This window comes from Pan troglodytes, chromosome 15, assembly GCF_028858775.2.
Source record: "Pan troglodytes isolate AG18354 chromosome 15, NHGRI_mPanTro3-v2.0_pri, whole genome shotgun sequence".
Lineage (NCBI taxonomy): Eukaryota > Metazoa > Chordata > Mammalia > Primates > Hominidae > Pan > Pan troglodytes.
This window is the reverse complement of record NC_072413.2, coordinates 79,889,932-79,904,287: the sequence shown is the minus strand read 5'-3', so window position 1 is coordinate 79,904,287 and position 14,356 is coordinate 79,889,932. Positions and strand designations below refer to the sequence as shown.

The 14,356-nt window shown below is 36.1% G+C and overlaps 1 protein-coding gene and 1 pseudogene across 3 annotated transcripts in view; both read right to left on the bottom strand.

The window, feature by feature from the left end:
• LOC129136995 (uncharacterized) overlaps positions 1-14,356 on the bottom strand; it is a 566,655-nt gene that overhangs the window by 151,112 nt on the left and 401,187 nt on the right. The window lies entirely within an intron of this gene.
• Positions 9,490-11,458, bottom strand: LOC467527 (eukaryotic translation initiation factor 3 subunit L-like; annotated as a pseudogene).

The window sequence follows — 14,356 nt, the reverse complement described above, 5'->3', positions numbered from 1 at the left end:
CAGGTAAGATTTTATTCTGAGGAGAAGGAAGATAAGAAGAGGGAGCAGAAAACTCAATAAAAACCTACACTGAAACCAATGGTCTACTATTCCCCAAGTGTTAATAATACTCACCCAGTACGTGAGTACAAACACCTGAGTTCTTCAGTGGTAAGGAATCTACCACCTTATGAGACAATGATATAAATTTTATATGGCTAAATTGTAAGGAAACTCATTCTTGTGGAGAGAAGAGGTCTACCTTCTAACTTCCATTCTATTTCTGGCCTCTCAGACCACAGAGAGGAAGGCTAAGGCTTTTTAGCATAAGAATTTCTCACTATTGGAAGACGACTGAAAGGACATCACTCCCTCTGCTGGAGATTTCTAGTTCTTTGATGCTTGGTAGGGTTTTAGCTCATTCCATCAACCAAATCATTCTCTTCTGAACATACTGCAGGGTGTTGAGTCCCACTATGTGTTCTTTTATGTACAGTGTAAGAAGGATGAATAGACTATCACATCTTTTTGGCTCTTTCATTTTTCTTAAGACAAAGAAAACAGAAGGACAGTATCACTCAAATATTTTAAGCTGTTCACTTTGTTCATGGTCTAGCTAGTACATAGTCTGGCAATGGCATAATACAATGACTTTTTTTTTTTTTTTTTGAGACGGATTCTCGCTCTGCCGCCCAGGCTGGAGTGCAGTGGCGCGATTTCAGCTCACTTCAACCTCCACCTCCAGGGTTTAAGCAATTCTCCTGCCTCAGCCTCCCAAATAGCTGGGACTACAGGCACATGCCACCATGCCAGGCTAATTTTTGTATTTTTAGTAGAGACAAGGTTTCACTATATTGGTCAGACTGGTCTTGAACTCCTGACCCTGTGATCCACCTGCCTCCGCCTCCCAAAGTGCTGGGATTACAGGCATGAGCCACCACACCCAGCCTACAATGACTCTCTTTAAAGATAAATTTTGTAGCAAAAAGAAACTACACTTTGAGGCAGGAAACAAAGTTCTACGGCAAGTATCCAAATATCTCCAAGGTTTTACTGAGCAAATATATCCCCATATTTTTCTCACCTGTTTGTCATACTTCCTCCTCCCACTGGTAGGAAATGATGAAGGAATATAGCTTGTTGTAATCATTCTAATAATCTTTCATAAATCTCAGATTCATCTTGCCTTGAAGAATAAGGTTTTGAACCCATAAAAAAAACCAGTGTTCAAATTTTGTCTCTCCAGTATGACCTTTGGTAAATCACTCCACCATTCTGAGCCTCAGTTAACTCATCACACTACAGAATTGTTGTATTTGAGATAATGTATGTACCAAGCCTAGCACTGAGCACTGGATATTTAGGCTATCAAAGAACATTATAAAAATTACTATAATTGTGAGCATTTATAGGTCTTTTAACAGCACTGATTTCAATGGGATCTTATTTATGCATCTGTTACAAAGAATGAAGAACTTCCATGCAAATTTCCAAGTTACTTGAGGCTTACACTTTAGGATCAAATCGTTTTTGTTTTAACCATTTTAATTGAAATTTATTCCTGAAAAGATTATATACTGCTGTGAATTTATAAAAAGAAATGACAAATGATTTAAATATTTATTGCTTTTTTATTATCATGATATTTACAACACTAATGCAGTATTACTGTAATACCTGAAAAAAAATTTGAGGTGGATAGACCATTTCCTTCTTCATTAAAGGGTCTCAGGCTTTTATAATTTTTGAGATCTTACACTTTCTCAGTTATATGTTTAGTGGTTCTGGCTAGTTCAGACCTCTGGCTTATACATTATAGCAAGTAGAATTGAATGATCTACTTCAACACTCTCCAGTTATATTATTGGTTCTCCTATTTTCATGAGGTAAATAGATATTTTGTTTGAAAAAAAATTGGGGCTGATATTTGAAGTGAAGCCTGCCCGCAATCAACAATCAAATTTTATAACTCTTTTTTCTCAGCCCTGGGAATTCTCGGATTTGATCATGTCTCTTGACCTATAGAATGTCATAACTGTGGAATACTGTGGGGTGCAATATGGCCAGCAAACTATGAACAGAGAGTAGTTAGTAGGCCAGAGGGTGATAGCAGGCAGTGTCAATGGGGCCAATAAAGCAACAGAAGACATTGGCTAAGAATAGAGTCTCAGGGGAAGCACTTGGAGCAGAGAATCCAAAGAGGTTCAGTTACCTGATTTCAAATACGAATAGTCCACCCCACCCTCACTCATATCTCCAGGGCATCCCAGGGAAAAGCAGAGGAGAATGGGGGTGGGGACTGGGGTTCTGTCATTTGACAGAAGAAGCTATTGATTCAACATTTCCATCGATAAGTAAGATCTGAGTGAGACTGAGGTAGTACCTGTAAGTTTTATTGCTTTTTTTCCCATACTGCTAGAAAATTTTCTGGACATTCTTGCTGCTATCAGAGTAATGTCTTCTAGTGATTTCTGCCTCTGACCGCCAATGAACTCTAAAAACAAGTAAATAAACTGTATAGCATTATAGAGAATGAGTCTGTTGACATTGCATAAGGAGTATTGCAGGGGGTACTTTTTTGAGTATAAGCCCACAACCTAAACTCATAGACCATGTGGCATCTGTGTTTAATTCCTCAAGACCACTGTATTAAATAACAAATCCATAATTTGAAGACAAAGGCAGATATAAACTAGGCAAAACTAAGCCAAAGTGTCTCTAACTCCTAAACAGACACTAGTTCTACAACTTCACCAGGTATCTGAGGGTCATTAAAAATATCCATTAAAAATACCAAGCACTATGAAGAACTTTCTACTTTGAAAATCAGAGAAAAATTTTCTGAGAAAATTAGAACTCTTTAAGCATTTCCTGGCTTCTTTAAGCATTAGAGATTTGATTTTCAGACCAATAAGCTGTTATCTGCAGCCTGATGGTCTCTACAAATTCCTATCTTCTATAATATGGATGCTTATCATATTTGCCATATAGTTGTATAAGATTAGTTACAAATGGTTACAATTTTAAAATGCATTTAAGCTGAATTATATTAGTATTAATATGGAACATTTAAATATCACATAATTGCCTTAAAACAGCTGGTGGACTACACAGCATAGAAAAAGATTTTTTAGACTGGAATTTAAGTTTGGTGTGCATCTGAGAATGGATAATTACTTTAGGAAGTGCTAGTTCTGAAGTATTGACCTTGTGATAAAGTAATTATATAAAACATCAATAAAAACTTAAGTGAGTGCCTATTATGTTAAAAGCTATTTTGGTAGCATTGGGTAAATGAAGAGCTATAGAGGCAATCTCTGAATCAAAGGGTTTATAGAGCAAGTTGTAGCTCAAATAGAAACCAAGCTCAATGCTTAATAATGATTATTGGCTACTAGATCATCTTGAAAACCTTTGGATTTTTGACTTATAAAGTTAGAAGAGACCTTAGAGTCTAACACCTCCTTTAAAAATGAAGGAACTTGAAGTCAGGAGTTCGAGACCAGCCTGACCAATATGGTAAAACTCCATCTCTACTAAAAATACAAAAATTAGCCAGGCATGGTGGCGGGCGCCTGTAGTCCCAGTGACTTGGGAGGCTGAGACACAAGAATTATTTGAACCCAGGAGGCGGAGGTTGCAGTGATCCAAGATCATGCCACTGCACTCCAGCCTGGGTGACAGCGAGACTCCGTCTAAAAAAAAAATATATATATATATGTGTGTGTGCCTATGTGTGTGTGTGTGTATGTATATGTGTGTATATATATAATGCATCCTGAATGGATAAGGTGTGCGTATATGTGTGTGTGTGTGTGTGTGTGTGTGTGTGTGTGTGTGTGTGTGTATAATGCATCCTGAATGGATAAGGAGGGACAACAGTAAAAAATTTTAAAACAGGCCAGGCGCACTGGCTCGCGCCTGTAATCCCAGCACTTCGGGAGGCCGAGGCAGGCAGATCACAAGGTCGGGAGATCGAGACCATCCTGGCTAACATGGTGAAACCCCCCTCTCTACTAAAAATACAAAAATAAAATTAGCCAGGCATGGTGGCAGGCGCCTGTAGTCCCAGCTACTTGGGAGGCTGAGGCAGGAGAATGGCATGAACCCGGCAGGCGGAGCTTGCAGTGAGCCAAGATTGAGCCACTGCACTCCAGCCTGGGCAACAGAGCGAGACTCTCTCAAAAAAAAAAAAAAAAAATTTAAAAACAAACAAAAAAAAAGTATAGCTTAATTTTATAGGCCCAAGGCAGAAGTCTGGAACATTTGACAGAGGGCTAATAGGACATCTGGATTCTATAGTCAGACCTGTTTCTTCCTCACTGAATGGCTTTATTCAAATAATTTCATTCATTCATTTGCTTAATAAATGTTTCATATGTTCTTCCTCTGGGCCACGTCCTAGGCAAAGTCTTGGGAATCATTCATTCCCCTGGCCACAGTTCCTTCATATATATATATATATATATATATATATATATATATATATATATATTCCTTTTAGCCACAACCACTTTCTTCTGCCCCATCTCCTCATTAATTCCAGGAAATTAATAATCTGCTCCCTGTAACTATAATTTTGACATTTCAAGAATGTTATATAAATGGAATCATATACTATATAATCTTTTGGGAAATTTTTAGCATAACTCTCTAGAGATTCATCCAGGTGGCTGAATGTATCCATTTTTCTTTCCCTTACTATTGCTGAATAGCATGCAATGGCATAGATGCCACAGTTTGTTTAAACATTCACTCATTGTAGGACATCTAGATTGTTTTCAGTTCTTGGCTATTACAAATACTGCTGCTATAAACATTCATGTGCAGATTTTTATGTGAGTAAAAGTTTTCATTTCTCTGAAATAAATGCTCAGGATTATGATCACTGGGTTGGATGACAGTTGCATGTTTACTTTTTAAAGAAACCACTAAATTGTTTTCAAAGTGGCTGTACCATCTTATATTCCCACCAGCAACATGTAAGTGACCTAGTTTCTCCAAATCTTTGTCAGCATTTGGTGTTGTCAATATTCTGATACATATGTAGTAACAGTTCATTGTGGTTTTAATTTGGAATTCCTTAATGGCTAATGATGTTAAATTAATTAAATACCTTTTGATGTGCTAACATATCATTTGTGTATCATCTTGGATAGGTTCTCTGTTTATGTCTTTTACTATAAAACATAATTGGATTTTTCTAATTGGATGGGTTTTGTTTTTGTTTAAAACTGTTGGATTTTTTGTGTTCCTTATTTATTCTATGTAATAGTCCTTCGTGAGATACGTGGTTTGAAAATATTGTCACCCAGTCTGTGATTTGTTTTTTAATCCTCTGTTAACAGGATTAAAATTAAAAATGCCTTTTGCAGGGAAACCATTTTTATTTTGATGAAATTCAACTGATGGCTTTGTAACTTTTTCCTTTATGGATCACCTTTTGCTTTTAAGTATAAGAATTCTTTAACTAGCCCTAGTTCCCAAAGGTTTTTTTTTCTATATTTTTCCCTAAAAAGTTGCAATTCTACATTTTAGAATTCAGTTTGTGATAAATTTTGAGTTAATTTTTTGTGCAAGGTGTGAGGTTGATGTCAAGGGATTCTGTTGCTGTTGCTGTTACCTGTGGATGTTCAATTGCTTTGGAACTTTCTGTTGTAAAAGCTATTATTTCTCTATTGAATTAATACCTTTAGCAAAAATCAGTTAGGCATGTTTGTGTGGTCTGTTTCTGGCCTCTCTATACTATTCCATTAAGGCACGTGTGTGTTTATCTCTTCACCAGCACCACACAATCTTGATTACTCTGGTTATCTAATAAATTTTGAAGTTGGATAGGCTCATTCCTCCCACTTTATTCTTCTCTTTCAAAATTGTTTCAGCAATTCTAGTGTTTTTGTACTTTTATAAAAATTTTCAGATTAATCTTGTCTATATCTACAAAAATTATTGTTTGAATTTTCATATCAAAATTGTGTCAAATCTGTATATCAATTGGGGATAATTGACATCTTTACTATGTTGAGTCTTTCCTTTAACATGGTTCGTCTTTCCATTTATTTAGATCTTCATTATTAAATCAGCATTTTGTAGTTTAACACAAAAGTCCTGTACATGTCTCTTTTAGAATTGCACCTAAGTATTTTATTTGAGTGATTAGAATTTGCATTGCATTTTTATTATGGGGTCTCATAGATTCATTGCTAGTATGTAGACATGTAATTGTTTTTTATTGAACGTTCAGCTTGTATTCTTTGACCTTGCTGAATCCACTTACACTTCGGGGAGTTTTTCTGTAGATTCCTAGTCATTTGTAAATAAACACGACTTTTTTTTTTTTTTGCCTTCTTGAACCTGCCAACATTTCCAGAACTACTATGTTTAAAAAGAGTGGTGAGAGCATACATCCTTGCATTGCTTTCAATCTGAGATAAAACATTAACATTTCTTTTTTTAATACCCATTTTATATAATGTTAGCTGTAGAATTTTTTTAATCAAGTTGAAGAAGTTCCAGTTTATTTCTTTTTCACAGTAATTTTATTATAAATGTGTATTGAATTTTGTCAAATGCTTTTTTCTGCATCAGTTGATACAATCACATGGTTTTTCTTCTTTAGCTTGTTCATATGATGAATTACATTTATTGATTTTCACATGCTGAAGCAGGCTTAAACCTCTGAAATAAAACCAAAGTGGTTATGATGTGTAATTCTTATATGTTGCTGAATTATGTTTACTAATTTTTTTAAATATTTGCATCTATATTTATGAGGCATATTGTTCTGTGGATTTCATTCTCGTTTTTTGTATTGTTTTTTCTGGCTTTGGTGAGCGTCTCAAAATGAATTAAGAAGCGTTTCCTCTTTTATTTTCTGGAGAATATTGTGTAGAATTGTCTTAGTTATTTTTAAACATCTGTAGAATTCTGCAGCAAAACCACCTGTGCCTTTTTCTGAAAAGCTTTTAAAATACAAATTCAATTTTCTTAATAGCTATAGTGCTTTCAAATTATCTATTTTGTATTGAATGATTTGTATTAGATTGTGGAGATTTTTTTCTTCCATTTGTTCCCTTTTTTAAAAAAATTGTCCTACAATTAAGACATAAATCTGAGTAGTTTGTGATTTTTGAAGAATTGGTCCATTTAAACTAGGTCATCAAATACGTGTGGAGTTGTTGGCAGTATTCCCTAATAACCTATTTGTTGTCTGCAGGATATATAGTGAGTTTATTCTTATATTGGTAATTTACTTTTTTTATCTTTGTCAATCTTGCTACATGTTTGTCAATTTTATTGATCTTTTTGAAAACCCAGAACTTTGATTCACTGATGGTCTCTGTTGTCTTACTGTTTTCAATTTAACTGATTTCTGCTCTTTATTTCCTTACTTCTGCTTGCTTTGGGTTTATTTTGTTCTTTTTTCCTACGTTCTTGAGGTAGAATCTTAAATTATTAATTTGAGGCTTTTCTTCTTTTCTAATATATGTATCTAGTGCTTTATATTTTCATCTCAGCACTGTTTTCGCTGTATTCTACCAATTTTGATATACTGTATTTCCCTTTTCATGTAATGCTTTTTTAAAACATTCACATGATACTTCATCTTTGACTGATGAACAATTTACATGTGTGGTATTTCATTTCCAAGTGTTAGGAAATTTTCCCATTATATTCCTATTATTAATTTCTAGATTGATTCCATTGTGGACAAAAAGCACACTCTATATAATTTCAGTTACTTTTTTTGCATTTGAACTGTTATTTCTTCTTTTCCTATGGTGAGATAATCATAAATATATTGTGAAGGAAATTTCTCATAACCTTTCTCATTACTGGCAATATTTATTATTATAAATCTATAGAAATTCAATTAAAATATATAGACACAGGGAAACTATATCATTACCATGGCAGCTAATGAAAAACAACACATAAAAATATTTTCTGAATTTTAGAAAATAAGTTGGAAATACAAAGGAAAGTACTAAGAATTGACCATCATATGTCACTTAATTTTGCTTATTGATTTAGCTTTTGTACTTTTTAATGGAAAATAACCCAGCTCTCTTAAATCTACATCTTCTACTCTCTCAATGTTATAAGTTGAATTGTGTCCCCTGAAAACATCCATTGAAGTACCACAGAATGGGATTTTATTCGGAAATAGGATAATTACAGATGTGATTAGTTAAGAAGAACTCACACTGGAGTAATGTGTGCCCCTAATTCAATAAGACTGGTGTCCTTATGAGAAAAAGAGAAGCAATACAGACACATGAGGGAAGGCAGACGTGATGACAGAGGCAGAGATTGGAGTAATGCAGCTTCAAGCCAAGGAACTCCAAGAATTACAGGCCACCAGCAGAAACTGAAGGAGGCAAGGAAGGCTTCTATCCTACAGGTTTCAGAGGGAGAATGGCCCTATAAACATCTTGATGCTGGACTTCTGGCCTCCAGAACTATGAAGTAATGAGTTTCTGTTGTTTTAAGCCACCAAGTTTGTGGTACTTTTTACGACAGCCCTAGGAAAGTAATACATTCAGCTTTCTTTTTAATTCAATTTTTAAGTTTTTTATTCTATTTGTTTCCCTTTTAAATTTCCTTTTTATTAATACATAATATTTTACATAATTATGAGATATATGTAATATTTTGTTACATGCATAGAATGTGTAATGATCAAGTCAGAGTATTTGAGGTGTCCATCACTTTGTAGTATTTATCACTTCTATGTGTTGGGAACAATTCAACTCCTCTCTTCTAGCTACTTTGAAGTATACAATACATTCTTGCTAACTATAGTCATTCTCCTCTGCTACCAAATGGGAAAACTTATACATTTTATCTAATTGTATATTTGTACCCATCAACCTGCCCCTCTTCATCCCCCCTTCCACCAACCACCCTTCCCAGCCTCTGATATCTATCATTACATTCTCTATGTTTATGACATCAACTTTTTTAGCTCCCACATATGAGTGAGAACATGTGATATTTGTCTCCCTGGGCCTGGATTATTTTACTTAATATTATGACCTCCAGTTCCATCAATGCTGCTGCTGCAAAGGACATCATTTTATTCTTTTTAATGGCTGAATAGTATTTCATTGTGTATGTATACCACATTTCCTTTATCTTCTAATCTACTGATGGACACTTCAGTTGATTACAGATCTTTGCTATTGTGAATAGTGCTCAATAATCATGTAAGTACAGGTATGCCTTTGAAATACTAATTTCTTTACCTTTGGATAGATCCCCAACCGTGGGATTATTGGATCTTATGGTAGTTCTATTTTTAGTTTTTAGGGAAATCTCCATACTGTTTTCCATAGTGATTGTACTAATTTACTTTCCAAACAACAGTGTATAAGAATCCCTTTACTCCACATTATGCCAGCATTTGTTATTTTTTGTCTTTTTAATAATAGCCATTCTAACTAAGGTAAGATGATATCTCATGGTTTTGATTTGCATTTCCCTGATGATTAGTGATGTCGAGCATTTTTTTTTCTGGCTCCAGAGATCTTTTACTGAGATCCACTTGAAACACTTCGGTCCTTAATTTGTCAACTGAGTTGACAGGCTGATGGCTGATCTAGGTAAAGGTTTCATGGTAGCAAAAACACTTCCTGCCTATAATATATCAAAACAGGTTCCTGAATAACATGTGTGAATGTCATCAGGGTCTCTGTCCCATCTACTTCAGGATTCGATTAAGCTCCTCAAATTTGTGGATCTGATGGATGAAGATATCCCCATAGCGCTTGGCGACCTTGGTGTCTATGATGTGGATCATGTCCTTATCGATGTAGAAGTCAACCACTGAGACCGACTAAAATTCACCATCCAGGGCTGAGATGCTGCTGGTCCACACCAGGTTCTTCATCTTGTGTTTGAAGACCAGAAGCTGGATCCGGAACTCCTGTTCTGTAAGGTCCAGGGAGCCAGCAAGCTTGGCCACAGGCATGGTGGTGTAGAGCTTGAGGAAGCTGCAGATGCTTGAAAGCTGGGCCTGCTGCCATGCTTCATCAGAAAACACCTTCAGCTGCTGCAGGAAGGGCTCTTTGTGGTAGTTGGGGTACACGTTATCATAGCTGGGCACTACAGGCAACAGGAACTTGGGGCAGGAGTAACTGAAAAGTTCTTCATAGACTTGTGGGTGACCTTTCTGCTTGCGCAGCAACTTGTCCCCATATTTCTCCTGCAGCTGGAGGTGAATGCTCTCATTGATATGCATGGGGTACATCATGAGGGCAATGGCCAGCAGCGCATGCATCTGATCATTCTGCTTGTTAATCATCTCATACTTACATGTGGTCCTCTGGAACATGCTCTTGGTCCTCTGGATGCAGAAGAGGATGTTGGCGAAGACCTGGATGGCGTCCTGGTAGCAATGCATCATCAAATACGCAAACCCAAGATAATAGTATGTGGTGACCTGGCACTCTAACACACAGGAATACATGATCTTCTGGTTCAGCTCGATGTTCTCCAGCACCCTGATGGCCTGGTACTAATCTCCTAACAGGGAGTGCAGGCAGAGAAACCCCACGAGGCTGAAGTAACCAAGCATCTCCCCAGCCACACTGTCAGGGTCACCTCGCTTGTGTATACCTCCAACTGTCAGTTGATGTTGGATTTGTCTACTCAGGAATGAAGGACATTGAGGACACTGTGAACAATCCAGATTTTGGGATTGGAACAAAGGAAGTCAATCTCCTCCTCCGACTTCTTAGCAGTCTTACAGCAGTACTGACTGAATGACTGAAACTGGTAGATGAACTCATCAATGATATCCTAGAGCCCCTGGTTGGGTAGTTCAAGGGAAGGAGGACCATCAACATTAAGAATATAGTTGAAGAGATTGCAATTGTTATAATAGGATTCAAACCTCTGCTCCAAGGAAGGTCCCCCACTGACTTTGGCATATATGTGCCTGTAGTATAATTCTTTATATAAAACCAGGAAGAGAGCATTGTTGCCAACCTGTGGAGCAATGGCTTCAGCCTCGGGCCAAGGTGTAGTTTTGAAGAATCTTTCAGTCAGCTTGGTCCAGCTGTTCTCATAGATGTCCTGGATCCTATACACCTTCTGGTCAATGACATCACTAGAGACACAACTGGCCTGTAGCTCATACGCTTTCTGGTCAGTCAAATCCGAGACAGTTTTGTGTAAATACTAGATGGAGTTTTTGATCACTTCAGGCATTACCTGATAGGTTTGCTATTCATACTGACGTTCATAAGCAAGGCCCTGCTTTTGGATCTCCATAGTCGCCCAGATAAGTATAGGGGTCATAAGCCTCCTCAGACTCATAATCATCGCGAGATAAGACATGGCTGCCGGGCTCACAAACACCACCAGAAAGTGATATTGAGCATTTTTTATATACTTGCTAGCCATTTCAATGTCTACTTTTGAGAACAGTCTATTCATGTCCTTTGCCCACTTTTTAATGAAATTATTATTAGTTGTTGTTGTTGTTGTTGTTGTTGTTGTTGTTTGAGATGGAGTTTCACTCTGTCACCCAGGCTGTAGTGCAACGGCACAATCTCAGCTCACTGCAACCTCTGTCACCCAGGTTCAAGCAATTCTCCTGCCTCAGCCTCCCGAGCAGCTGGGATTACAGGCACCTACTAGCAGGCCCAGCTAATTTTTATAGTTTTTAGTAGAGATGGGGTTTCACCATCTTGGCTAGACTGGTCTTGGACTCCTGACCTCGTGATCCACCCACCTCGGCCTCCCAAAGTGCTGGGATTACAGGCATGAGCCACCATGCCCAGCCTGGCTGTTTTTATCATTATTATTGAGTTGCTTGAGTTGCTTATATATTCTGTATATTAGTCTCTTGTCAGATAAACAGTTCTCAAATATTTTCTCTCATTCAGCAGGTGCCTTTTCACTCTGTTGATTGTCTCCTTTGCTTTGCAGAAGCTTTTTAGTTTAATATAGTCCCATTTGTCCATTTTTCTTTTAGTTGTCTGTGCTTTTAAGATCTTTGCCTAGACCAATGTTCTAAAGTATTTTTCACTATGCTTCTTCTAGTAGTTTTATAGTTTAAGGCCTTATGTTTAAACCTTTGATCCATCTTTGTTGATTTTTGTATATGGTGAGAGACAGGATTCAGTTTCATTCTCCTGCACAAGGATATACAATTTTCCCACCACTGTTCATTGAGGATAATGTTTTTTCCCCAGTGTATTTTCTTGGGGCCTTTGTTAAAAACAAGTTGGTTGTAAATATGTGGCTTTATTTCTAGTTTCTCTATTTTGTTCCATTGGTCTATGTGTCTATTACTATAACGATGCCATGCTGTTTTGTTTACTATAGCCTTATAATATATTTTGAAGTCTGCAGTGTGATGCATCCAGCTCTGCTTGTTTTGCTCAGGATTGCATTGTATATTCTGGCTCTTTTTTTCCATAGAAATTTTAGGATTTTTTTTCCTTTTATGTAAAAAATGAAAAGTATAGAGTTTTATTAGTTCTCTCTTTCCTTGTTTGTTTATAAAATTAGTGTTGTCATCATCACTTTAAAACAATGGGTTATAAGATAGTATTTATAAGTATCATGAAAACTTCAAATGAAAAAAACATAAAATGAATACACAAAAAATAAAAAGCAAGAAATTAAAACATACCACCAGAGAAAATCATGTTTACTAACAGGAAGACAGGAAGGAGGTAAAGAAGGAAGATAAGACCACAAAACCATCAAAAAGGAAATAACAAAATAGCAGGAATAGGTCCTTACTTATCAAAAATAACATTGAAGGTAAATGGACTAAATTCTCCAATTGAAAGTCCGTATAGATTTAAAAAATAGAGTGGCTGAATGGATTTAAAAAATACAGGAGTGGCTGAATGGATTAAAAAACTAAGACCCGATGATCTGTTGCCTACAAGAAACACACTTCACATGTAAAGACACATATAGACTGAAAATAAAGGGATAGAAAAATATATTCCATGCCAACAGGAGCCAAAAAAGACAAGAGTAGCTATACTTATAACATACAAGATATATCATAAGACAAAAACTGTAAGAGACAAAGAAGGTCATTATATAATGATAACTGTATCAATCCAGCAAGAGGATATAACAATTGCAAATATGTATTCACCTAACACTGGAGAACCCAGTTATATAAAGCAAATATTATTAGAGCTAAAGAAAGACATATATTCAAATATGATAATATCTGGAGACTAACACCCCACTTTCAGCATTAGATAGATTATCCAGACAGAAAATCAACACAAAAAGGACTTAATCTACACCACAGACCAAATGGACCAGACTAAGAAAAAAAGACAGAAGATTCAAATAAATAAAATCAGAGGCTAAAAGGTAGATATTACAACTGATACTGCAAAAATTCAAAAGATCATTAGAGACCCATGAACAACTATATGCCAATAAACCGGAAAACCTCGAAAACATGGATAAATCCCTAGATACATAAACCTACCAAATTGAACCACGAAGAAATCTAAAATGTGAATAAACCAATAACAAGTAACAATATCAAAGTGATAATAAAACGTCTCCCAGCAAGAAAAAGCCCAGGACTTGATGGCTGCACTGCTGAATTCTACCAAACAGTTAAAAAAGAGCTAATACCAATCCCACTCAAACTATTCTAAAAAACAGAGGAGGAGGGAAAACTTCCAAATTCATTCTATGAAGCCTGATACCAAAACCAGACAAAGACACATCAACATAAGAAAAGTACAGACCAATACCCCTGATGAACTTTGAGGCAAAAATTCTCAGCAAAACACTAGCAAACTGAATTTGAGAATACATTAAAAAGATTATTCATCATGACCAAGTGGGATTTATCCCAGGGTACAAGAATGGTTTGACATACACAAATCAATAAATATGTTACATTATATTAAAAGAATGAAAAGCAAAAGCCACATCACTTTAATTGATGCTGAAAAACCATTTGATAAAATTCAACATAACTTCATAATTTAAAAAAAATCCTAAAAAACATGGGTACCTAAGGAACATACCACAACACAATGGAAGCCATATATGACAGACCCACAGCTAGCATCATCCTGAAGAGAAAAAACTAAAAGGCTTTCCTCTATGATATGGAATACCCCAAGGATGCCCACTTTTACCTCTGTTATTCAACATAGTACTGGAAGTCCTACCTAGAGCAATCAGACAAGAGAAAGAAATAAAGGGCATCCAAATTGGAAAGGAAGAACTCAAATTATCCTTATTCACAGATGACATGGTCTTATATTTGGAAAAACCTAAAGATTCCATGAAAAAAACTATTAGAACTGACAAGTTCAGTAAAGCTGCAAGATACAACATCAACAGAAAAGTCAGTAACATTTTTTTGGGG